Raw genomic sequence first — 27,813 nt, forward strand, 5'->3', positions numbered from 1 at the left:
GCCAGATAACTTGGCTTATCTTGATGTTAGGTCACACTGAAACAAATAGGCAACACACCTACTTTGTAAATAGTTCATGTGCTTAGATTAAGCTTTAAAACATTTATTGACAAAAAGCATATATTTTGAAGACAAGTATAGAAAGGAAATGGTGCCTTGGTACTTGTTAAAAATGTTTTTAAAAGGAACAAAACACATACACAAGATGAAACACAGTGCATACAACACCAATGCAGCTTTTCTGCCAGCAGAGGTTGCCCCCTGCCAGCACTGAGCATACCCATAGTATAAGGCTTCTTTTATACCTTATTCCTATGCTAGCTACGACGCCCATTGCTATAAATGGAAACTATCTTGTTTTAAGCTTGCTGATTGGTTATTATTATTATTATTATTATTATTATTATTATTATTTATTTATATAGCACCATCAATGTACATGGTGCTGTACAGATTACACAGTAAATAGCAAGACCCTGCCGCATAGGCTTACAATCTAATAAAGTTGTAGTAAACAATAAGGTTATGATAGGGTGGTCTAGCCCCATTGTCCACTTAAAGTAACACCCTCTTGCTTACATCATTTCTGACGCACAGTACAATCCTTGAGTTCCTCAATAAGTTTTCCACATGTACACTGTGGTTAGACATGTCTGGGGCATGAACCTTCTGGGGCAAAAACTATTCTCATCATGTTCTCTTCCATCAGGTCAAGTTGACCTGATAAGCTGCCAGTAATAGGCCAAGAACAAATTTTGGTTTGGAAAGCAGCCTTTTGTGCTATGCCTCTTTGATGTGTCTAATATGGCAGGCTGCCTTAAAAAGTTTTTTGGGTGGGTTTTTTTTGCGTTTGCAGTCACCTTCAAAGGGATGAAGCACCAGGGCTTTCTGTTTAGCAGGGATGGTAACTAGGGCTGTGCAGCCACCCCGCGATCTGCGTCAGAGGCTGATCTGGAGCCCCCGAAGCAGCTCCAAAGCAGATTTCCCCAGCAATTGGTGTTGTAATGTGAATTATTTTGGGGGTGGCTTGGCCTTGAATGGGCAATTAAAACCCATTCACTTTACAAAAGACCTGCTCCTGGTGGAAGCAAAAATGGCTGCAACTGGTTTGTTAGTATGGCTCAACACGGTTGCCTGCACTTTTGGACTGTCCTTGCTGAGGTGGCCATGGAGACTGTCATCATGATGAGCACTTGAACTTCCTGGTCATGATCACCTGTAGTAATAAGATTAATATTTATAAATTTAAGCAGTTGATGGTCAGATGGCTCATAAGAATTGCCTTCATGGATCAGAGTAAATGCAATAGAAAAAGCAGCAGCAGCAACAACAAGCAATACCTAATGACAAAAATGTTGTAGGAATGGAAGAGGAAAAGAGAGAAAATATATACCACTGGCTATGGAAGTTAAAGAACTATGACAACAGGAAAAAGTCATAATTATTCTGTTAGTCACATCAGTCACCAGCATCACATAAAAAAACTATACAGAAAACCTTCAGAAACTGGGCCTACCAAAAAATATCCACACCAACATCAAGAAAGCAGTCATACTAAAAATGTGTTCAATAGTCAGGAGATTTCTGAATCAGTAAAAACAACAGCAGCATGACTTGGCAAAGTCTATCATGACTGTCTAGAAACCTTCCATGAGCAAGAAAAGAGAGATAACAACAACAACTCTATTCTAATTCATGCCCAAGTTGCCTAGTACCTGTCCATTTTGCTCAAATTAAAAAATTTGCAATTTGAATGCAACATTTTGAAATGTTGCTTTATTTATTTATTACATTTATATACTGCCCCTTAGCCGAAGCTCTCTGGGTGGTTTACAAAAGTTTAAAACAGTGAACATTAAAAACAAATATACAGAAATTTCAAACCATCAAAAGCATAAAAACCTTTAGGACTTCAGCTGTGAGCAGTGCTGCTCCTGCACGCCCCCCCCAAATGTTCTCTTGCTTGTGCATTTTAATGTGATAATGTTATCACTTTCCTAAATGACACCTTAAGTTTTAATAGAGCTCCTAAATCTAATAGCACTGTAACTGGGATAGTTCTTTCTTTCTTTTTTAAAAGATAGAAATCAAAGTAGTAAAATATGCATTTTAAACTCTGTGTTACCTAGGATAATTTCTCCCCACATTTCAGCTCTTTAAAATATTCCATGTTCTGTAAGAACCGCTTTGCACAATTCACTCTTGGGTTTCATGAACAATTAACAATTTCAATTTATGTTTGTTCATGCACACCAATAGCTAAATTCTGTTTGCAGCTGTTCAATGGTCTATTTCAGTTTTATCGATGATGAATGTCAAGTGCTGTTTTTTATGACTGATAGGTTAGGTATTTGAGAGTGTTTTGTATGTACTTTCTTATATATATTTTTGCCCAGAATAGATTGAGGTTTTAGTGACACTGAGTGTCAGAATAGTAAGGTTTTCAAGTGTCTAATTTATTTCAAAGAATAACTCATTTCTCTGAGAGTAATTAATAGGGGTGTGCTCCGCTCTGTTATGGATCTGAAGTGGAGTGGGCCAATCCGGACCTCTGAAGCCCAGTTCCAGAGCAGATTGGGGGAGGTCCGGATCGGCTTGAAGTGGATTGGAATGGTCCAAGTGGGGGGTAAGTGGGGGGAGGGGGGCTTACCTGGCGCTGGTTACTAACCAGTTACCTTTTGAGGGCCTATGAGAAGACACCCTCAATGGGTCCCTTCTTTGTACTGCCATTGTCACAACCTCCTCTTTCTCATTATGGCTACTACTTGCTTGATTGACAGGCAGAGAGCCACTGAGTAAGTAGGCAGAGGCATCTTCTGCTCTTCCTTCTCACCACCATTGTACACTAGGCCAGAGCGAGAGACAGCTGAAGAAGCAGGTGGAATGGTGAAGAGGAGGAGCAACTCCAGGCAGCTCTCACCAGTGGGCCCCTGCTAGGTTGTGGTCCCTTGTAAGGTGCCTGATCTTGGCACTGGCTCTGACTGGGGGCACCAGGTTGAGTAAGGCTGATCTGAGAGCTGTGTCCTTAGGGAACACCTCTAATTCTGGCAGGGGCTTCTGGCTATTGTGCAAGTTGGAACAATCACTGTTCTCTCTTCCCAAAGACTGGTAGCTCCATATCCCCATGAGATCCTCAGAATAGGACCTTTCCCCTCTCTCCTCATAGACCTCCATCACTTTGGACTGGGGGAATCAGTTGCCTTTGTGCACCTCACCATGCTCCACACAGGTGGGTGGGTCCAAATACTAAGGGGAGATTGCAAAGGTACTCCGAGAGGATTCTATTGAAGGTGACAAGAAGGGAGCACCTTCCTCCATCAGAGCATCAATACATGCTGTTGCATGGCACAGTTGTTTAACACAGGTGGGCTTTTGGTGGGGAGTCATCCGATCTAGGCCCTTGGCCTGGAACAAGGACAATGGATTGTGAATAACTGACCTCTTCTGCTAGGAGTCTTCTGTCTGATGGTGCCATGAGCCATTTTAAATACTCTTCCTTCAGTGTACATGTACAACTATTCCAGTGCATAGGTTTGGATGTGAGAAATACCATGTAGTGCTAAATGTGATCAGATTTTCTTTTGCTATGGGCATTATTCCAGTGGGATATACACAGTAGCTAACTCAGTTTTTGTGTGGCAAATCAATGACCCACCTCCCCCACTGGATGGTAATTTATTTTTTCCTATTGACCATGCTTGGATTTGAACCCTGGGCCTTAAGGCAAACATCTATAGCATCTATACGAATCCTAGGGACTACTGCGTTCAAAACAGGCATAGTCTGTTCTTGGCAGTTCTTGTGCTGACATGCAAGCAGGGAATACCAAGTATAAAAATATTACTGATTTTCAGGCAATAAATATATGGATGAAAACTCCAGCTTTTTGGAAATTCATCTACTTTGAGTGAGTGAACACCTGGGCCATTGCCAGTTATCTACTTTGACTCAGATCATCTTTATGACAGATACAGAATTATAGTGAGTTTTTCTTACCACAACAGATTTCTTGCAAATTATAGTTTTAAAAAGTCAGCAGCAGCAGCAGCAACAACAGCAACACTACTATACAGACAATGATTCGTCGTGTTTCATGGTATTCCCCTGTAGTTTTAGGGAAGGTCCTTTGTCAAGGAGTAGTGAATAGGCACTAGAGGTGGGATAGAATTGTCATACATACTTGACCAGACCTATGCAGGAATACAGGGAGACAGTTACCTCTGGGGAAATAATCAGTGGTCCAAAATAGCAGATTTCATCAACTCTGACATAGTGGTAAGTTTTGAAGCACAGATACACATGATGACAGTCCCCACTGCCACACTGCCAAGGTGGGGATGTTGCAAGCATCTGATTGGTTCTGTGAGGGCAACAGACCCCCCTGAATCTAGCCCCTATGGACTCAACTGGATGTGCCTGAGTGCTCATGTGCCCCTGGCAAGCACTCGGTTGCAGGTCCACCCTGGTTTCCAGGATAGCTGCCTTTACCCTGGTATATTAATGGCTGTCACCATTAACTCAGCAGGGGGAATTGTACACTTTCTGGAGCCTCCAGAAAACACACTTCTCCCTCTGCTCCAATGGAGGCCTTAAAGGTCCTCTTAACACAATGGGTTTAGCCTTGTGTTAAGAGGGACCCCATCTCGGCTGTGAGGCCCTGGACTTCAACCCCAAAGTCCAGCCTTACCTGCTCCACTGCCAGAGCTCCCTGTTGTAATTAAAATGGGGAGCTGTGGCCAGTTAACTAACCAGGGTATTAGACTAGGATCAGATCCTGGCTTAATATCATGGTTAGCTAACCAATATTAAACCAGAATTTCCTACTTCAGGTGTAGCAGGGAACTCTGGTTTAAAACAAGCCAGGGTCTCTGCATTGATGCCAGCATGTATGGATGCAGAGAAGGGTCTATTTTTTTCTTGGCCTAGCTTCTCAAGCGTAGAAAAGCAGGGAGAAGAGAAAGGGTTAAGTGCCTCCTCCCATTGCTTCTCCACTCTAAATTATCTCCCAGCTGTGTTGCTTTATCAAAGAAAGTAAGATAGATGTCATATTGCATGCATTTACACATAGTTTCTGTAAGCCATTCTGGGGATTTGATTGAAGGGCCATATTTAAAGCCCTATAATAAAATAATTCAAAAAGTATAGCTAACCCAAGAGAGAAAAAGGTCAGAGATTAGTCATAGCAAGAGTGCAGGAGAGATTTTTTGACATCTACTGTCAGCTGATTTTACTAATGGACCCTGCACTAGCTATTTCATCAAGAGAAATGATTTTGGGTCAGAGGAGGCAACTGTATTATAAATGGTAAAGAGAAAAACCTCACAAAATTCCCAGTTTCCCCACTAGATAGTTGTACATCACTCCTATTTTAGAGAGTCTACTCCTGAATTCTTGAGGCCCAGGAGCTCAGCTGTTGCTGTGAATGTCTTAATTTGTTCTACACTGAAAAGTATGACTTCAGATTTCACAGTGAGAACATAACTCATGAGCAAGGAATCGATATTTCCATGCTCACAGTTAAGCAAAATTGGGTTTCATATTGGTAAGCAGATCAAATTAATGCTTAGATCTGTAGTTTTGTAACTACCAACGCTGCAACTTTAATTGCTCCTGGAATCTGAAATTAATCACTCTAAGGTTTGTCATATAAACAAGCATCCCTGTAAGTAATGGGTCAGTTGCTTGACACATGAAAATGGTTGACACAAACGGTTTTTCCTTCCTTCCTTTTTCTTTGGCTTTCTTTTTTTTTTGCCTGAGAATTGAATCTACCCTAGGCTACATATGCATTGATATTCCCCCCCCCCCCTTCTCCCTGAAGCATTAAGTAAGATATGTGCAAGAAAACAAGCCCACATCCTAGCAGAAAACATCACAAGGAGATTGATGGAAAATTTCTCACTGCAGGGAAGAAAGGCTTTTGCAGATGTTAGTTCTTGCTGGCAATTTTTAAAGACTTGACAATGAACGGGGGCTCTCTCCATATGCTGCTTTTTCTTTGCAGCTGCTGTTGCGTATTTTCTATTAATTAGTCTGATTTTAATAGACCAATTAAATAAAGCTCTTCACACCTACACTCCCACTGTATAGCAGTCTGCCACTGCTTTTTGAATAGTTTAATTCATTCCTGATGTATAAGAAAAACATGAATGCTTTTAACACCCCAGAGGCAAAATGTATTGATTCCACCCCCACCCCTCATTTGTGTGTTAGAACTGGACAGTGCTGATAATTTTATCTGTACTGTGTTAAGGATGATTTGCAGCACCATGGTAAGCAAGTGGACTCAGAAGCATTCCCCAATGTTGTCCAAAGGGATTTATCCCAACTACATGAGTTTAAAGCTGCAGCCTAAAATATTGAGATTAAATAGGGGTGGGGGAATCTGTGGCCCTCCAGATGTTATTGGATTGCAACTCCCATCAGACTTAGCCATCACAGACCATGATGAGGGATTATGGGAGTTGCAGTTCAACAACATCTGAACAGTGGAGGCTGGTGGCTTTGATTTTGGTGGGGTTGTGAATCTGTTCCGGGTTTCAGTCAGAATCAGCCAGAACTCTAAAAGAGCTACCCAAGGTGCTGAATTGATCTGCAAACAGATGCTGGAATGAATGACACTGCACAGTCCATGAAACACACATGGGACGGATAAAAGGGGATTTCTGCACCAATTATGCTCAAGTGTACTATTCATTATTTCCTTATTTAGTAGATTTATTTCTCGCTTTTTGACCGGAAACAACAAAGTGGGTTCGGGTGCAATCTCATGCATGTTTAGACAGGAGGGGTGGAATTAAAAGCAGCAGTGTTGCTGAATAAACAAGAAGAATTTTTTTAAAAAGGCTATATCTGTCTTTTACCAGTAAGAGGAAAGTGGACATGCCCAGGGGGAGGGGGAATCATGCCAATTTTTGACTGGCCCTAAGTAAGTACCAGTCTTAAGAAGCCACCTGTCACTTCAACTCATGATAGGCATTAGTCTCCACTGGTTACTCTTTGGAGGGCTCTGATGACCCTCCAAGGGCAGGACACAGTGTCTGTGCACTGGGCACGTCCACATGCCCTAGGGGAGCTCATCCCCTTGCACCACATCTATTCCGTTGTTCACCAAGGTTAGGGTGGGTAGCAGTGCTGTGTTTCCTATCTGTTATTTATTTGCTTAGTATATGATTTCAGGTTGCTTTTGTGCATTTGGTGGGGCTACTGTTTTAAAAAACACTGGGAAAAGTCCGTTCAGACTAAGAAAGAGAAGTTTTCTAGTATCCCAAGTTACTAGTATCCCATTTTGCCTATCCCCTCCTCCAACTTTGAGATCATGTGATCATGACTCTGCCTCTCAGCACTTCAAAAAGGTACCTCTCCTGCTTTTTTACCCGATTTTTAAAAAAAATTCTAGCAAGCGAACCGCACCACGCAGAGAGCTGAGAGTAGGCTCAAAATGACCCCCAGCCATGACTCTCTAAGCACAAGAAGTTTCAGAAAGATAGCTTCAAAAACAACACAGTTATCCCCTATTCTTTTCCGCAATGCAATCCTATGGGCGAAATGATCCAAAATGGTGGGCGGAGCGCTCTGCAAAAAGAGAAGCACTTCTCCTATGGCTGCTTCTCTTCGCCATGCTTCTAAGGGTCCACGGTCCGCTTCTACTCCACCTCTGGGCAAGGTGGAGCAGGCCAATTCGCTTCTTATTCTCCGATTCTAATCGGAGCGGAGCACACCCCTATTGCACAGCCTTTTTCTGTCTAAACATGCATCGGATTGCATCCTTACAATGTGTATAAAATGCATGCAATAAAACCACATGATCAAACTACAAATCTGAACCAAAAAGCAGCTCCGCTGGAGCTGGCACCTTATGTTTCTCCCTGTAGGGCAGTTGGTGCCTGGGCCAAACGACATGTTCCATTTACAGCATAGCAGGTAGCTCTATCTCTTCATTTCCTTAAATTAATTTCAAGTGCAGGAGCAATGGGAGGAGAACTCGGAGCACAAGGGAGGCAGGTTTATACCTCTCCTCCTCAGCCATGCCTTCCCCACCCAGAAAACATGCCACTATGAGCAATAATATATTTTTTAAAATGTCCATTGGTGCCAATGTGTTCTTGTTTTAATTTACACTATTGATTATAGCTTTGTGTAGGGGGCACAAGGAGAAGGGATAAACTTTCTCTCACTGCAGTCCTTACAAATCACCCTCCCCACACTAGTAAGGGGAAAGAGAGATAGCTATACACTGCACAGTAAACATAATGTGTAGTTTGCACCTCAATCAGTGGTGCAGCTACGGCTGGCAACGCACCAATCAAATCAATGGACCCACAGATACATATTACAAAAAGCAGATATATTCAATTTTTTTTTTAAAAAAATGTATGAATTTCATACTGAGAATGTGTGGTATATCTACACCCAACTGGACTTGCTTGTAGAAGTAAATGCACATGGTCTCAAATTAACATAGGACTAATCATTTCTTAAGAAAACAATATGGTACAGTAACAACCAATGGAAATTAAATTCAAAAATCTCCATGTGACAAGGATGGCTTGTATTTAAACTACACGAAATACAGACATAGCAATACAGTAGACACTATGGGCATGGCTAGGCCTACTGGGTCTAGTGTGATGGAGGGGGGGAGGATCTCGCGATATGGTTAGCACGAGATCTCCCCGTTTGTCTACACGCAGTGCACGATGTCCCAGGAAGAGGACGTCACACCCGCCATTTTGGTTTTTTTCTTAAAGGAGAAGGAGCGCACGAGCACTTGATAGCAAAAGATAGATGGTGGTGGTTTTTTTTGTTTTTGTTTTTAAAACCCAATTTCCCCGCTCCCCCATCCCACCCCCGATGGGCACAAAGCTCCTGAGGAGCTCTGTGCCCCGTGCCCATCTCCCGGCTCCTCACGGTTATTCGCAAGGAGCCGGGACAACCCATGATGCCTGGCCACATGTTCCGCGGAATATGGGAAAAGCAGGCTTAAAGGGTAAGGCGATATCCCGGGCCAAGGGAGGGATCATCCCTCCCTGCTCCCGGGATCCCCTGTGCATCATGTGAACGCACAGGGACAATGCCGGGGTGATTCCCAGGATATCGCTCTTTCTAGCCATGCCCTAAGTCTCCAAAGATAGTAGGCAATTTGCTATCTCAAGAATGTAAAAAAGTGTACCATCTACCATACAAAAATGTATAGTTAAAATGTCTATTTTACAACAAATAATGGTAATAGTAAATAACAGTAAATTATTGGTGACATGTCCAGAGTCTGATGTCATTTCTGAACTTCAACAGGAGAATAAACTATTTTTTTTTATGTGAACCATGTGTAACCAGCCTGTATTCCTCATTCTGAAGAAACAAGTCAGCAAGGGAATAATAACTTTCACAAAAGCTGGAAGCAAATATTATTGAATTTACTTATATCCTCGACTGTTGTCCTGCAGCCCGGAGCGTGTGTGTGTGTGTGTGTGTGTGTTCATCTGGAGAATGGCATAAGATAGCAGGGCAGCAGAAACAAACTCCATTTTATTCTTGTAGTCATGATGATGATGTGTTTATTTTGAGTTTGAAATATGAATCTGCACATGCTCAGGGTACATCTTTTTCTTTCTTTTTTAACCACATTGGCAAACTTTTTGTTTGTTTGTTTATTGCTCTAACATCTTGGGAATGCAGAAGCAGTTGTATAGCATGGAATGATGGTTGGGGGGAGAAAAGAAACATTATTGTGTGTGCTTCATAATGGAAGTAATGCACACATCCATCTAAAAAGCCCCTCATAAGTACATTAAATCCAGGGTCTAAAATGAAGTCCAGAATCAATTGGCCATGTGGGTGGGTGGAAAGGAAGGAAGGAACAGCCCAAGTGGGGCATGCCCTGATGGTTCATTGCCTAAGCCTCCCTCCCTCTGTCTCTTCTTCCTTACAGTGTCTCCATAAGACAAACCTTTGAAAATATTCTTTCTCACTGCCCAATATTTAAGAAACCATGAGCTCTCGGACAGCAGTGAATACTCAAGTCAACACTGCCCATTTAAATAACATAGAACCTTCTTCCTGGCCACTGTATGAACCAGAGAGCTGGACTAGATAGACCGTTGGTCTGATCCAGCATGGCTTTTCATATGTCCTTATGCTCTTATGTTTCTCTCAGGGCCTTGCTAGATGGCAGGTTAGTCTGGTGCAAGGCCTGGGCTCGTCCCTGTGCATCCAAATGATGCACAGAGGATCCCGGACTCAGGCAGGGCTCAAACCACCCTGGCCCCAGGCTAACCAGCACCACTTTTGGCTCGGTTTTTCCCATGGTCCCACCGCCGCTGATGTCCCCGGCCCCCATTACCTGCCACCGCTTTGTCCCCGGCCTCCGATGCCTGGTGCTGCCATGTCCCCAGCCTGTGATGCCCGGCCAGGGGATATGGCGGCACCGGGCATCACAGGCTGAGGACATGGCAGCACCGGGCAATGGAGGCTGGGGACATCGGCAGTGGCAGGAAACAGCGGCTGGGGACATCGGCGGTGGCGGGTAATGGTGGCTGGGGACATTGGGGTAGGGGGATCGGAGGCCAGGGGAGATCGTGGGGGGAGGAAATCGGGGGAAGGGGGGAGCAGGGGACCCAATTTTTTTTTAAAAAAAACCCCTACCTTTTCCAGTGGTGCGCTCCTGCACATGCGACCCCTTTAAGTAAAAATAAAAATGGCGGACGTGACGGGGCTTTCCTAGACCCCGTCGCATCTCACATGTAGATGGGGCTGACAGGCTGCGCTACTTCTAGCGCGGCCTGGCCCCTCCTCACCATCGGATTTTACGGTAGGTCTAGCAAAGCCTACACAGAGAGCCTGGCTGATATCAGTCACAACCACTGCTTCCAATCAGCTCAAACTCAACACAATTGGGCTCATGATTGTGTGTAGCTCATCTTAGAAGCAGCAGCAAACCCAACAACTATTCATCAGGCAAGTTGCAAGAAGACAGATCAGTCTTAGCTTTTGAGGAGGGATGGAGAGTTCTGGCCACTCAACTTAGAATACACCTGTTGTCTGGTCCCATTGGGGTGGGTCATCATATGGGTGAGGATGACAAAAGCCTTGCCATGCTTATATCATGTTATTGCAAGCATGTTATTGCATAATTAAGTGCTACTGACAGTAAAGGCTGCACATGTTTCAATCAGTGCTGAAATTTAAGCCACATGTGGATTTATGAGTTGCCCTGCAGCATGAACACTTAGTGTTTAATATGCAGCAGAATATTGTAGCTGCATTGCACATGTTCCACATATTTATTTGATAAATATGTGGAACATATTTGTGCAACATGAAATCTGTAAATTTTTGTGCGTGGTACCACTCATTCGTGTTGTATAGGTCTCATGTGGATATTATGAGAATGCAGATATCAGAAGTATGCAGACCTGTAGCATGTAAACTCTGGGAATGCCATAGATGTATGAGATAATTAAGGCTTCAATAAGGGGAATATGTAGACAGGACAGGACAGCAGATATTCTGTCCAAATTATACTATACTTTTTACTGGCAGCATTACTCTAATCATTCTCTTGCCTGACATTCTCTAAAACATAGACTTGGAAAGGAAACTCATTTTGGCCTACACTGTTCTTTTACCCATGCTGCCACTGTAATGTGGAGTTCAAGACATACATGAACCTTCCACCTAGCAAAGAGGACCTCACACGATCATTTCTGGTGGATATCTGTACATGGATTCTCTATACTGGGGGTGAGGGGCAGAGAATGATGTGATGGCACCATATTTATAGACATACAGTGGCATGAATGAGGTTACATATGAGGATTAGTCAATTCTGTTTTCCTTACTACCAATCTTCTGTATCTCTACAGCTTATATTCTGTCTCAAAACTCAACACTTATTTTGGCCAATGCTTTGGTTCCTTTCTTTACTCTGGGTCACCTGCCTTATACATTCTACAGCAATTCTGGCAGATGTAGGGCCTTAAAATGTGATGGCATCATTATACTGATTTTTACAGAACATGTTCTGACAACAAAGGAATAGACAGAAGGTTAACACTGTGTCAGCCTCAATCTTGCTTGTCATAGTTGTGTGTGGCAAAGGCGGAAGGTGAAGAAGTTGATGTTTATCAATGAGGGCCTGCAGCTAAAGGTCAGAAAACTGCGATGCTACAACTAAGGGGGATAGATGGTGGACACACACACACACGGACACACACACGCAGAGTATGTGTAGTGCTTATGTGTGGGTGGGTATGCTTCTTCTATTGAGTAATTGCTTATTCTATTATAAGAATAAAGACATGCTTGTATTATTAAGGGTGAAAACCTTTGCACACTTACCTGGGAGTAAATCCAGTTGAACATTGGCATTTACTTCTGAGGAAAACTGCACATGATCAAGTTGCAATTCTCATCTAACGTCCTGGAATTGCAGTGTTAATGTGAACGATTTGGGGGAAATCAATTTGTTGGGGAACTAACAGTTATCCCTCTTTTTCAAATAGAGGAGCATAAAATAAACTGCTTATCTGGTATGTTACATATAAAGCCCTATGCATTATATAGTACATCATTCTGTCCCAGATGACCTCTTCAGGTCATCCCATCAGTTTAATATCGTCCTTCATTGTTTCTGACCCTCTTCACCCTGTTCTAATGACTCCCATATATATCTGTACAGCAGGAGTCATTATAACAGAACAAGAGGTTCTTCAGACACCACAGAGCATGTACTTTATCAGCAAAGGGTGTCACTTCTCATCAGCATAAGCCTTTCCTCCATAGTTCCAGCCCCTCACTGTATTCCAGTGATATAATTCTGGAACAGATTTTGGCTGTTCTACAGAGGATCATTCTCTTCCACAGTGATGAGAACTGATGCCCTTCATAGATGACAGGAAAGCCAAAGCCCAGGCCTTTCCTTTGAAAGTCAAATTCATACCACGGAGCCCCCTTTGTTCTTTCAGCAAGCTGAACATATCAAATTGCTTTATATGGACCTATACCATAGTTTCATATCTAGCCCAGGCAGACGTAGCTACTCTGATTATAGAGAGGTATTAGAATTTTGTTTCAGTTGGCAAATCACTCGGAAATGCCCAGTTCCCAATCCTGAATGCAAATGAAAAACGTTTTCCCTGAAAAACGTTTGCAAATGCCCAAACTTGCATTTGCAAAATGGGTACTTGAAAAATGCACAAATTTCTTCAAATGCTCAACTTTCTCCAAATGTGAACATTTTGAAAACACATACAACTTAATCGTAACGCACAACTTTCTCAAAAGAAGGTTTCACCACTTTCCCATTTGCGCAGAACTAATGGTGATGACAAAGGTGAGTGAAAATCGAGGACGAATGAGTATTGAGCTGATGTTCAAAGAATATGGACAAGTTCAAACATCACTCCTTTGCCCATCGCTAACTCTGATTGGCAGCAGTTTTTGAGGTGTCAGGCAGAGGTATTCCCTTCCAAGTCTCTCTCTCTCTCTCTCTCTCTCGTTGGAGATAGCAGGGGCTGAACTTGGTAACTTCTGCATGTAAACCATTAATTCTGTTAATTCTCCCTTTGTAACAGGATCTAGCTACTAGTTGGTCTCATCAATGGTTTTTTCTAACCCTGCTGTTTAAGGCCCTTCAGGCAGAGCTGCTGGTGATTAATCCTGGAGCAGTGTGCATCCAAAGCATGCACTCTTCTGCTTGGTGTATATATTATACATTCTCACAAACAAACCGCTTGTATAAAGTTCTGTCAATCTATCTATCCCTTAGGTAAACAGAGCTGCTGCTGTTATTTTGACTTTCTTCTTCTTCTTCTTCTTCTTCTTCTTCTTCTTCTTCTTCTTCTTCTTCTTCTTCTTCTTCGACTCAGAGACCAGCATATATTTATTTTATTGAATTCATCATGATTGCTCTCTCGATTGAGCATGGAATTGTTTGGAAGGACCGCTGCAGCCACGGATAAACGAGTCCCATATTGCATCCTTTGGGCTCCTATCTATTTTTGCCTTGTTTTGCTTCATGCAGCTGCTGGCTTCAGGCTGAACTTCTGTATTCTAGTCTCAATCAAAGAACAGGAGCTCTCAAATGTGTATTTGCCTTCTAATGTTACGCTTACAGGTTTGATGAGCAAACTGTATTTAACCAGTCTTTTATAAGTCTGCACAGCTTTCAAGAGATGCCTTCCTGTGTTTTTCCTTCTGTTCGCCCCCTCCCACTTCAGCACAAATGCTGGGACTGTTTCTTTGCAAATAGCCGCGTTTGGCATATATCTGTTTAAACACACATAGGGGTTTGTGTTTCCTGATTGCCTCATGCATACCTGAAAATGGTACTTTCCTTTCCTACTGGGCTTTTTCACATTCATTACGGCCTGATATAATGCATTTCCCTGATACTAGAGGAAATGGTGCAGCGCAAAGCACAGTGCGGGGCCAAGAAGAATAGTTCTGTTTACTTCCCTGTCTCTCCCTTGTCCATTTCCTTCTCTAAGCTTTGAATGCTGACCCCAAAATAATGATTGCATCTAAGGACCCCAGTGTAAACAAGAATCCAGTAGCAGTTGGTTTCATCTCAGGTCACAAAGAAAGAGTGCATAATGGCTGCCTTTGAAAAGGAAGAAAAGGAATTGTTCCTCACCAGCTGAATTTCTTAAGAGTGCAATAATAACTATAATTAAACAGAAAATGGGTGGGGTGGGGGAGACATTTCAAACTGCTGCAATTTTGTGCAAAATGCACTGCAATTATCTTTCTATTCCTAGCCCAATAGGATACAAAGCTGTTTCTTCTCTCTCTCTCTCTCTCTCTCTCTCTCTCTCTCTCTCTCTCTCTCTCTCTCTCTCGTCTTCTTCATCCTCCTCCTCCTCTGCTCTCTTTTGCTCTAACACATTCGTATGGTATCATTGCAGTTTCTGTTGATGGCAAAAGCACACTGAATATCATAAGACAAAGCTGCCTTGGAAGGTTTGATATTAATTGCACAGAACATTGTTACTCAGAGCACAGAGCAGCATGACTGACAAAATCTGGCTTGGGAATGATGTTAGCAATTTGCTCGTTGCAGTGGTGATTATAGCAAGGAACATTATGTAGCTCATTTAAGAAGCTTCGTATTGTGTAGTGTGTGTGTGTGTGTGTGTGTGTGTGTGTGTGTGTGTGTGTGTGTTTAAGAGCTGCAGAAAAAATGATTCTAATTTTTGCATTGCAACTAGCTAATCAAATGCAAATAGATTTTTTCCGTCCTCCAGTCAGGACCATGAGGCCTCTTTTAAATTGAGCATTTTCATTGAGGGGGTCTCTTAGGATGCCTTGACTTCTTTTGGCTTGCAGTGTTAAAATGAAGAGTTTTCTTAATTTAATAGCTCACCTTTAAGGCCAGCCTGTTAGCAAACCAGACCAAAGTAGTGTTTGGTGACTTGGTGTGTCACTTTTTTGACAACTGTGCTGAATTTCTTTGAGAGGAGCCATAGCTCAGTAGCTGCTTGGCCACTGTGTGAACAGATGGACATTTGGTTTGATGCAGCATAACTCTTCTTATGTTCTTATGAATACATTATTATTATTATTATTATTATTATTATTATTATTATTATTATTTACATTCTGCCCCATAGCCAAAGCTCTCTGGGCAGTTTACAAAGAATATTTAACACTGAATATTAAAACCAATATACAAAATTTAAAACCATAAAAAGCATAAAAATAGATTACATACAATATCCATTTAAAACAACTATATACTTTAAAAACAAAACTTTCAGGTTCAATCCCTGGCATCTTGAGTTAAAAAGATCTCAGTTAACTGGGCTGGAAAAGACCTCTATTGAGACTCTGGAGAGCTGCCACCACCAGAGTAGAGAGCAGTGGGCTACACCAGTCTTCTCCAACTTGGGGCTGTTGAGCCTAGCGCTCTCCAGATATTTTGAAAGACAACTCCCAGTATTCATGGTCTTTGGTCATGCTGCCTAGGCCTGATGGGGGTTGAAGTTCATAATACCTGGGGGGGGGGCACTAGGTTGGGAAATGCTGGTCTAAATGGACCAATAGTGAGACTCAGTATAAGGTCATGTACTACATCATGATGGAATGTGAACACTTAGAAGAGGCACCATAACTCATCAGGTATTTGCAATGCAGGGAGACGGACCTTTTTTGGTCCAGGAGCTGGATTGCCTTCTAACGGTTAGATGACATCAAGGGGGCAGGGCCCCACTCCCAAAGCCCTGCCATCTCCCCTGATGTCTCCCCCTTTTTTTCTTTTCTCTGTGGAAAGAGAGGCACAGAGCTCAGTGCCTCTGTCTGCATGGGGAAAAGAACTTGACTGGCACTTGAAGGAGGCACTTGGCAGGCACTGGAGCTTAGCCGGCACTTGTGAGGATCCAGTTGGAGAGGTGAACAGCACAAGAAGGGAAGAGACTCAGGTGTCTCTCCAAGCACTGCCTGAGTCCCTTTCTCTGTGCAGGGGAGGCGCCAAGCTCTCTCCGGGCAGAGAAATGTAAAAGGGGGTGGGGAGGAATGTTGTCAAAGGAGAGGCAAAGAGGTGTTGGCAGAGGTCGCTTCATGTGCAGTATTGGGAACCACAATGCTTTCACAACTAATCAGGCTCTGGAATAGAGCTGTGAAATTTCTGGAAATTTTGAGGCCATGGGAAAACACAAACAAACAAACAAACATGGTTTTCCCTTGCTTTTTTCTGAGAAAAACAAAAATTTGGAGGAAAATAAGCAATACCTTTTTTAAAAAACACTCTTTACAGATCTAAAGTCACATTGTTGCTTTAAGACAACCCTCTGCAACTTGGTGCCCTCCAAACATTTTGGAGTTCAGCTCCCATCAGCCTCAGGCAGCATTGCCAAGGGTCAGGAATACTGGGCACTGTAGTCCAAAGGGCACCATCCAGAGGGCACCAAGTTGGGGAGGGCTGATTTAGGAAAATAAAACAGCCTTTCTCTTCCAAAAGTTATGTATAACTTAGTTTGTTCATAAAATTATCATTGTATTTTAAAACTTTAATATGTAAACTCATTTAGTAAATTTGTAATTATTAGGGGTGTGCATGGACCCCCCGCTCCGCCCCGCGGGCCAATCTGAAAATTTCGGATCGGCCCGCTCCGCCCATACTCCACTCCTCTTCGCCGCGGAGCTCCGCCTCCGAATCGGAGCTCCGCAGTGGAAGGGAGTGGCGCCAGGTAAGGCCGGGAGAGGAGGGTGGGAGGTTTACTGGGCCCTGCCGCCATCGCTGCCCGTGCAGCGACGGCGGCAGAGCCCGGTAAGGGACCAAGGAGGAGGGGGGCCTTACCTGCCTCCGTCCGCTGTCCGTTGGCATTTTTAATTGAGCCCGCGGTTCAACCGTGGGCTCAATTGAAGACGCCGACGGACCGCGGACAGAGGCAGGTAAGGGAGAAGAGGGCGGAGGGGGGTTACTGGGCCCTGCCGCCGTCCCCGCCAATGCGGCGACGGCGGCAGAGCCCGGTAAGGGACCAAGGGAGAGGGGGGCCTTATCTGCCTCTGTTGGCGGTCCGTCGGCATCTTCAATTGAGCCCATGGTTCAACCGTGGGCTCAATTGAAGACGCTGACGGACCGCCGATGGAGGCAGGTAAGGGAGAGGAGGGCGGGGTGGGTGGGTGTCGCATGGGCGACAGCGACAGTGGCAGGGCCCGGTAAACCCCACTTAGCTTTCCGGCGGAGCTCCGGATCGAGGCAAAGGATCCGCCTTCACCTCGATCCTCTTCACCACACTCCGCCAGCCCCCCAATCCTCTTCGCCTCCACCTTAAGGGCAGGCGAAGCCCCCCCGCTCCGCTTCTAATTCGCCGGTCCAATTAGAAGCGGAGCACATCCCTAGTAATTATTGTCTGAATAGATTTGAACAAAAGCATCAGGAACAGAGGACTCTATAGAACAAACCCCAAATTGTCAAGAACGCACATTTACTGTCAAGAATGGACAGGGGTGACACTACTGACACATCGAGAAATAGAGTATAAATGACTATCAGTAAAATACACTTTAGATAAATAATTTTATTAAGGAATGAAATAAATAACTTTGCTGGGAATCTTTCTTTTGTTGTTGTTTATTCGTTCAGTCGCTTCCAACTCTTCGTGACTTCATGGACCAGCCCATGCCAGAGCTTTCTGTCGGCCGTTGCCACCCCTAGCTTCCCCAATGTCAAGTCTGTCACTTCCAGAATATCATCCATCCATCTTGCCCTTGGTCGGCCCCTCTTCCTTTTGCCTTCCACTTTCCCTAGCATCAGCCTCTTCTCCAGGGTATCCTGTCTTCTCATTATGTGGCCAAAGTACTTCAGTTTTGCCTTTAATACCATTCCCTCGTGAGCAGTCTGGCTTTATTTCCTGGAGTATGGACTGGTTTGATCTTCTTGCAGTCCAAGGCACTCTCAGAATTTTCCTCCAACACCACAGTTCAAAAGCATCTATCTTCCTTCACTCAGCCTTCCTTATGGTCCAGCTCTCGCAGCCATAGGTTACTACGGGGAATGCCTTTGCTTTAACTATGCGGACCTTTGTTGTCAGTGTGGTGTCTCTGCTCTTAACTATTTTATCAAGATTTGTCATTGCTCTCCTCCCAAGAAGTAAACGTCTTCTGATTTCCTGGCTGCAGTCAGCGTCTGCAGTAATCTTTGCACCCAGAAATACAAAGTCTGTCACTGCCTCCACGTTTTCTCCCTCTATTTGCCAGTTATCAATCAAGCTGGTTGCCATAATCTTGGTTTTTTTTGAGGTTTAACTGCAACCCAGCTTTTGCACTTTCTTCTTTCACCTTCGTCATAAGGCTCCTCAGCTCCTCCTCGCTTTCAGCCATCAAAGTGGTGTCATCTGCATATCTGAGATTGTTAAAGTTTCTTCCTGCAATTTTAACTCCAGCCTTGGATTCGTCAAGTCCAGCACGTCACCTGATGTGTTCTGCATACAAGTTGAATAGGTAAGGTGAGAGTATACAACCCTGCCATACTCCTTTCCTAATCTTAAACCAGTCCGTTGTTCCGTGGTCTGTTCTTACCGTTGCTACTTGTTTGTTATACAGATTCCTCAGGAGGCAGACAAGATGAATCTTTCAGAGAGGATTAAAAAACATTTCCCCCCATAGCTTCATTATTTCCAGACATTTTATATCTGTAGTCTTTCTATAGAACTCTTCTTATTACATAGTTTTCAGAAAACATTTTACGGGAGTAAAGGCTGGGTAACAATTAATGAATACTTTGTCTTAAACTCTCTCTCTATATAATTTCATATTCCAAAGCAATTCAATTTTCCAGTTTTTCAGAAAAAAACAAAAATGGTCCCCAGAGAAAACAACTGAAAACAGAATCTCTCTCTCCCCCCCTCCCTAACTCCCCCCACTTTTTTTGCTAGGCATATCTCTACTCTGGAAGAACAATCCTTACATGCATCAGACATTATATTAGTAAATCTCAAGTCACACTGAATCTGAAATGATGGGGTTAACCCATCCCTAACTGTGCCATCAGTCAGTATCTAGCTCAAAAGCAGACTTCATCCAGTTACTTTATAATTGTAGTTCCAGGATGCCATCTACCCATTTTCATCCTTTTAATATAACAGGTCCCCCACACATTCATGTGCACCAGCTGCCCACGCCCTTCACTCCCAATTCCCTGGTGGATCCCAATCTTCCTGTTTCACTTTTGTTGCTACTGCTGCTACTGTACATTCTCTAGCCTCCTGCAACTCCTCTCCTTTCCCATATACTGCAGTATTTTAAAAGAAAAGAAAGAAAAGAAAAAAAGATTCCTGACTACAGTGCTGTTTTATTAATTTCCCCACAAATTTGCTACATGCTTCACCAGTTTGACACTTGGGTACTTTCTGATTTTTTTAAAAAGAGTTTCTGATTGTTCACAAGGGCATGGATTTAGATGTAATCTAAAACAATATAACTAATATTTCACAAATTCCACAGAGGTTTTTTTGGGTGGTGGTGGTGGTTCTTGGTTCAAAGATACAGTTACAATGATTGTGTGAACTGGCTCAACATGTTGGTCTGATAAAAGATCTAACCTTGCTTGCTTTATGTGTGAAAGCTGAAACCATTGAACCAAAAGTCAGAGACCCACAGATGTAGCATGTGCATTGTGCAACTTTCCATCTGGAAGACCTGTTTCGTACTGCATCCAATGTCCCAAAGTTGCTTCAGTGTCATCTATTTCTTTATTTTTGCAATCTTAAACAGTGAGATGGAGCTGATATCCAACCTAGGCAGGGGGCTGATATTAACAAAGTCACTGAGTTGACACTGAAAGATGCACTTTCTAGGCACAAAGATTCAGCCAAAGGCCTTATTCTTCTGCAACGTATTTTCCCGTGGACCTTCATAAATATTCGAAGCCACAGATACAAAAATGTTCAAGAAGAAATGTTAAATTTGGATTACATATATAGTAGGATTGTTTTTTCATTGCTCCCAATCCACTTTTTTATCAAATATCAGTGGAATATGAATTCTAAGAACAAAGCAATCAGTAAGAGGTGTCTTTTTGCCCCTTAGATAAGTCTGCTAAAGCAATTGCAGCATTTAAATTCATTTTGTCACTTATTTTCATTTCAAAATATCCTAAGCAGAGAGAAATGGTAAGAATTCCCAGAAGTTAAGAAAAAAGATACTTTGCTATGAATTTTGGAAATGGTACTGGCAAGTACACATGTAGAATGATCCCATGCACATTTACTCAGAAGTAAGTTCCATTACTAGTTGAATACTTCTTTGTTTGTAAATTTCTTACATATAGGCATTAAAAAGAATTTGTAAAAAAGTTAAAATGAATTTATAAAAATGTTAAAATAAAAAATATTCCGACTATCATAGGGTGACCATATGGAAAGGAGGACAGGGCTCCTTTCGCTTTAACAGTTGTATAGAACAGAGAATTTCAGCAGTTGTCATTTGTATGCATGCAGCACCTGATGAAATGCAGCACAACAGTTAAAGCTGCAGGAGCCCTGTCCTCTTTTGTATCTGGTTACTCTAGTATAGCTCCTGCAGCTTTAACTGCTGTGATGAAGAGGGAATTTCACCAGGTGCTGCATGCGTACAAATGACACCTGCTGAAATTCCCTTTTCTGCGCAACTGTTATAGATACAGGAGCCTTGTCCTCCTTTCCATATGGTCAGCCTACCAAACTATTTTCATTGGAACTAATCTGAGAGCAATTATTCTTCATCCCAATGATGTTGACTAGAGCACCATTGGCAGAAAACTTGGACCAAGTCCCACTGAACATGAGCTAGAGCTCATTTGAAAGCCTACTCTGCAGTAATGAGGGCAGCAAAGAAATTGTACTACTCTGCCACCATTGCATCTGCTCAGAGTTGCCCACCAGAGCTTTTTCAGGTAGTCAGAAGCCTGTGCTCTCTAGCCCACTAGAAGAAGAAGAAGTCCCCTGTGACCAATTTGCATGACACTTTGAGGATCAAATCAACCATATCCATTCTGATTTGAATGCCATAGTTGATACAGGTCCGGTCGATGTAAATTTGGCCCCTGCTTATCCGGCTGTAATGGATACTTTTCAATTTGTACAGCCTGAGGATGTGGACAGGATCCTTGGAGAGGTGAGGCCTACACTTGTGTGCCAATCCTTGCCTTTCCTAGCTTATAAAAGTGGCTTGGGGGATTGTTTGGTGGGTAAGGGCAGTGGTAAACACATATTACAGTTCTAGAGAGTCACGGAGGGCTCGTGTGTGTGTGTGTGTGTGTGTGTGCGCGCGTGTGTGTTTGACAGATGGAGCGTGTATGTGAGATGCACCGTGTGAGGAGGGGAGAGGAAGAGGGCGAGGTGCCCTTTCCACAAGGCTTGGACACCAGCTGTCTCCGCTGAGGATACTAAACAGCGAAGAAATGTTACACACGTTGGAAGAAGGAACGCATTAAATTGACTTAAGACGGAGTAAATAACAGCGCTCAAAAGCCGGGAAACTGCGATTTTAAAGTAAGGCTGTGTGTCTCGAGGAGCTTTCGGGTGCACTCGGGGTGCATGGAAGCGACTTCACAACGATGTGTAGATCGGGCCCAGGTTTATCTGCTGATGGACAGCAGTTCTATCAATTGAGAATCAGAGGCACAATGTTTCTCAGAAGCCAGGTCCATGCAGCTCTCTATACCTTGTACCTGGGGCTCACTACTGCTCAAGATCTATCAGAAATGGAAGTCTTGTTCTCTGACATTATTTTTGTATGTATATACATTGTTGCCCATTCCTGGAAAAAACTCCTGTGCAAATCCCCAAGAATAGATGGACCCTTGTGCAGCAACAACACAGGGGCCATGCACTACTACAGATTTCCATAAAATTTGTACATGCTCATTTATATGTATAGATGGAAAATTAGAAATCATTATTAAATTTAAATAGATTTTATTTATTTTCAGCATTTATATCTTGCCGTTTCAACATAGTCGTGGGGATAGTTTACAAATGTTTTTCTTCTTCATAATATTAGGCCCTGGGGTCATCTAATGAAACTAAATGTGGGAAATTCAGGACAGATAAAAGGAAGGGTTTCTTCACACTATGCATACTTAGACGATGGCATTTGTTACCACAAGATATATTAATGGCTGCTTTACACTGACATTTTCATTCTTCCCACAGTATTCTTCTCCTGCAATAAACAACTCACACGAACTGTTAAATGTTCAAATGTGTTCAGTTTTTAATGAATTAATAGGCTCCAAGCTTCAGTGGTTAGCTGCTGTTCTGTTGTGCAAAGCTAAAAGACCTTACTCCACAGTGACTTTGTTAATTAAGTTTTTATCCTTCTTCTTTCTAGAGCAGGGGTGGACAACCAGGTGGTCCAGAGGCCAATTTGTCCCTGGGCCTGACATGTAACACCCTCCCCATACTACTGCCCCCATGCTGCAAAATGGGGGGGGGGAGTTTTCAAACTATATTTGCAAAATTTTAGTGGCAAACCATGAATGGCAGAGAGCAGTGAGCACCAGTGGTGGCCACACTGAGGAGCAGCAGGGGCTGTATGAGGTCAGAGGATGGCATCTTCCTCAGCCCTCTTCTATGCCCTTGAAAGTATACCCATGTCTGTGGAAACATGTTATGTGGAACCTTGCATATTGTCCAATCTGAATTCTGAACTTTTAAATTGCCCCTGTGAGTCATAAACTCAGAAGCCCCTCATAGCAACAATGTGTTTTTGGAGGGGGCAATACTGTACCCCCATCCTGAGATGTGAGGTGCCTCCACCATCTGAGGTGAGGCAGGTGGCTATTTGAAAGAGGCCTTCTGACTGGTGTTGGACCATTTGTGGAACACTCTCCCCAGAGTGGTTCTCCTGGCAAAAGTCCCTTTTATTTGCCCAAGATTTTTACATGCAATTTTAATTTTGTGACAAGTTTTAAGCTGTTTTTAGCATTTAGGGGCTTGTTGCTAATTTTAGGTTTTGGTATATTTTCATTTTAATTATTTTGTTCTTTTTGTAAAACACCTGGCAATATAACTGAAGGCTGGTATAATTTTTTTTTTTACTAACCAACAAAATAAATACATTGTGGATCAAGATTCTTTCCCCTTCCACCTCACAGATGGGCCAGTTCTACACCTTGTGTCAAATCATTACGATCCCATCATGGTAATGCTATAGCTCTCTTGTGCATTTAGGCCTCATAGGACAGGTAATGACATTTGTTGTTGTATTTTGGATAATGTGGAATAAAGAGCAGGAAATAACACTATGAAAATGGTATATGAAATATGGGGCGTTCCCCAACAGTTATCAGTGCACTTCAATATCACTGTTAAGCAGTACTGTAGATCTAACCTTGGAGAACCAGTGTGGTGTTGTGGTTAAAGTGTTGGACTGGGAGTCAGGAGATCCAGGTTCTAGTCCCCAGTCAGCCATGGAAACCCACTGGGTGACTTGGGCCAGTCACAGACTCTCAGGTCAACCCACCTCACAGGGTTGTTGTTGTGAGGATAAAATGGAGAGGAAGAGGGTTATGTACGCTGCTTTGGGCTCCTTGGTGGAAAAAAGGCAAGATATAAATCCAATAATAAATAAAATAAATTTAAAAATCTAACCTTGGGTTTTGCTTGCCTGGTAAGCATGATCCACATGTGAGATCTGTTTCTGCATGCAGGCCATTCACACTGAATTGGGATGTGGGGTTTTATGACATTTCTCAGTATTTCTTTATCCTAGTTACAGAATTTATCATTCAGTAAAACCTTCTCAAACCTCTATTAAAACAGAACAAACAATTAAATCATCCTAAAATATCACCAGTTCTTACTACTCTTTATCTTCTGCTGTCTTTAGTGAACAGGATGTCCTTTGAGTTTTGTAGGTCTCATTGAGCAGATGAAACCATATTGGGGGCTTCTCAGTTACTGGAAATCTTGGAATTTCTGGGGGTACAATTGTATAATCATTCCTCTCTCCAACACTTGTTGTAATGGTTGCCATTGTTACCCTGATAGGGCCCACAGCAGCCACAGAGGAAAGAGCTCCCGCCCCTGCACCAAAGAAGTGTCTTACCACCAAGCCCGAAGATACTAATGTGATCATCTATTCTGGCATCTTTGGGCTCTCACCCTCTAACTTATCTGACATTTTCTTCACTTCTACGAGGATGAAGGCACTTTAGAAATTAGCTTATCTGTCAAACCTTCTCTTCTCCTGCTGGCTCTCCAGATATGTGTAGAGTATTAGTTAATGGTTACTGTCTATCATGTGTGAGGATATGCCCTACTGATAAGATTGGACCAACTCAAATGTATGTGTTATTCTCCCAGTCCTGCCTGTCACTCTCCTCGAGTCATTCTGGACCTTTGGCAATTTTAAATTACCTGTGATGGACGGGAACACAATTGGAGGCCAAATGGCTATCATTTTACTGTGAGATGTGGTAAACCCATTTATTTGGCTATCAGATAAGGTTGGGAGCAGTGCTTTGTATCAGCTGTATTCAAGGGAGCAAATAAAATAACGTAAACATTATAAAAAATGATCTCATGGAAGCATTGAATATATGAAAACAGTTGTGATCTAAGTCTTATTAAAGATCCACGTTTTAAATGTTCATTTCGTGAAAATGAAATGACTCATACCAATTGATTAATGATTTCAGCCTTACTCTCCAAATTATGTGGCTGCATTTTTGGAAATTTAGTATAACCATTTTTCATTTTTCATGCTGCTCTTGCATTGTTTTGCTGATGAAAGAATATAAGATGAGAATCCTTGGGAGGTCTTTGAGATGTGTAAATTGAATTCTAAAATGATGTGCTAAATGAAGTGATAGCTCATTTATAATTAAAACTATTCGGTGTAGAAGGCTTTTTAATAATATAAACTTGTCACTTAAGTATAGTGATTTCAAAGTAAAAAAAAGGCTATAACTTTTACATTACCGCTTGCATTCATATTTGTGATCAAAAGCATTGAGATGATCTGTGCTCAGTCTGCAGTGGCTGTTAGAAACAAATGACTTGGGTAGCAGAGTAATCAGTCCTTATCCTATTGGAAGCAACACTGTATATGCCATTCTGAGTTTCTTACAGAAAGGATAAAATAGATTTGAACATATGATATGATCAAAATGCTAATTTATTTGTGCACAAAATAGGATTTGAAAAGAAGCATCTCATTACCGGAAGAGAAACCCTTTAAGGACATGTTTGACTAAACAATAACAACAATCACATAATCTATTTGATTCTTGATTTGCTTCATGGGCAATTGCTTGAGAGCTTACAGATATTGCAGTAAAATGTTATCCTCAACAGAGATTAAGAGACGATGCCAATGCCTCATATGGTATGGCATGAAAAAGTGAAACTAAGGCAGAAAGACAAACACAAGGAAGGGAAGCCTGCAATTAATGTGCTTGTTAGGAGTGCTCTCTAGTTTAGAGAGAATAATAGAGTTACTATTAATATATTGCAGTTGTGGGCATCCATTAAACCAGATGTGGGTAACTTGTGGCTCTCCAGATGTTACAGCCTACAACTTCAATTATCCCCAGTCAGCATAGAAAATGGTGAGGGATGATGGGAGTTGTAGGCCAATACATTTGGAGGGCCACCAGTTGCCAACGCCTGCATCAGGAAGTAGCAAAAAGCAAAGCAAAAACATGAAGCCCTGTCATCTTTCTTGGTGATGATAATAATTTCTTTGTCTACTAAACAACTCTTATTCATTGGGGGAACTGAAATGTCATGGAGATCTCACTGAAATGGAGAGCGAAATGGTTGCTCTTGATCTGACAATATGGAGGACCCTTACTCTTGCCAATTATGGCATAATCCAATCAAAATCAAGTATTTCAAAGTCTCATTGATTTTATTGTGGAGTTAATTACTTGCCCAACTGTCTTCCATTGATTTCAGTGGAACTGTTAAATTGGAGTGGGCTTATATGATTAATATTTTAATCTCTAGGTGGGCTAACAAAAGGAACAGAACTATAAAGATAGATGCATTTGATTTTTTTTACATTAAATTTGTTAATATTTGTCATCTGAATCCTGCAAATATCAACATCTACATTTGTTTGTATGACAAAATATAATGTAATATAACCTCTCCACCGTGCCTGGGTCCAGCTCCAGCTGAGAGCCCCCTCCCTCCTGCTGTCACCTGTAACTACTGAACTTTGCAACTAAGATTGTAGTGCCTGAATTTGCTTTCCTTCCCCCCCTCCTCCTTCCTCCCAATCCCCTTTCCTTTTGTGTCATGTCTTTTAGATTGTAAGCCTGTGGACAGGGAATGTCAAGAAATACTTTTGTAAGCCGCCGTGAGAGCCTTTTTTGGCTGAATGGAGGCATAAAAATCCTTAAATAAATTAAATCTATATAAATAAAAATGAAAAAGACCGTTCGTTACTGTCGTTATATCTCCAAAAGTTCTTCACCGATTGCTTTGAAATTTTGACACAGCGTTGCGTTCGAATACGCGAGCGTTGTTATGTAACTATGTTCTATATGGGGTCAAAGGTTTGTCTTAAAATCGAAGAAATAGGCCTCCTCAAAACCAGTCCTGCTGATCATTGTGACATCACCAACCAGTAGGCCAATCCGCTGCCTCTGCCTCCTCTCCTATTTGCATGTACTCTCGCAATTGGCTGAGTGAATATAGATGTCACACCTGTGACAGTTACACGTTCTGAAGAAAGGTAACTGCCAGGAGTTTCCAGTAACCTCCTCACCGTAAAAACATGCTTTTATATCTCTGAAAGTTCTTCACCAATTGCTTTGAAATTTTGACACAGCGTTGCGTTCGAATACGCGAGCGTTGTTATGTAACTATGTTCTCTATGGGGGTCAAAGGTTTGTCTTAAAATCGAAGAAATAGGCCTCCTCGAAACCAGTCCTGCTGATCATTGTGACATCACCAACCAGTAGGCCAATCCGCTGCCTCTGCCTCCTCTCCTATTTGCATGTACTCTCGCAATTGGCTGAGTGAATATAGATGTCACACCTGTGACAGTTACATGTTCTGAAGAAAGGTAACTGCCAGGAGTTTCCGCTAACCTCCTCACCGTAAAAACATCCTTTTTTAAAAACCAAACAATTTGCTTTACTTCATCCAAATAATGCCTCGCAGAAGATCACACTTAGGTCGTCGTACTCGCGGAGCGGAAGCACTGCGACGAGAAATTGCAAATCAGACTGAGGAAGAACGGGCATCAGCAAACGAGAAAAAAAGAAAAAGAATGCCTCAAATACGTGCCAAGGAACCAGCCAAGCAACGTTCAGCCAGACTTGAGGATGCACGGTTGCGAGCACGGCAATCGCGTTCTACAGCTTCAGATCTGCTT

Source organism: Elgaria multicarinata, chromosome 4, assembly GCF_023053635.1.
Source record: "Elgaria multicarinata webbii isolate HBS135686 ecotype San Diego chromosome 4, rElgMul1.1.pri, whole genome shotgun sequence".
Lineage (NCBI taxonomy): Eukaryota > Metazoa > Chordata > Lepidosauria > Squamata > Anguidae > Elgaria > Elgaria multicarinata.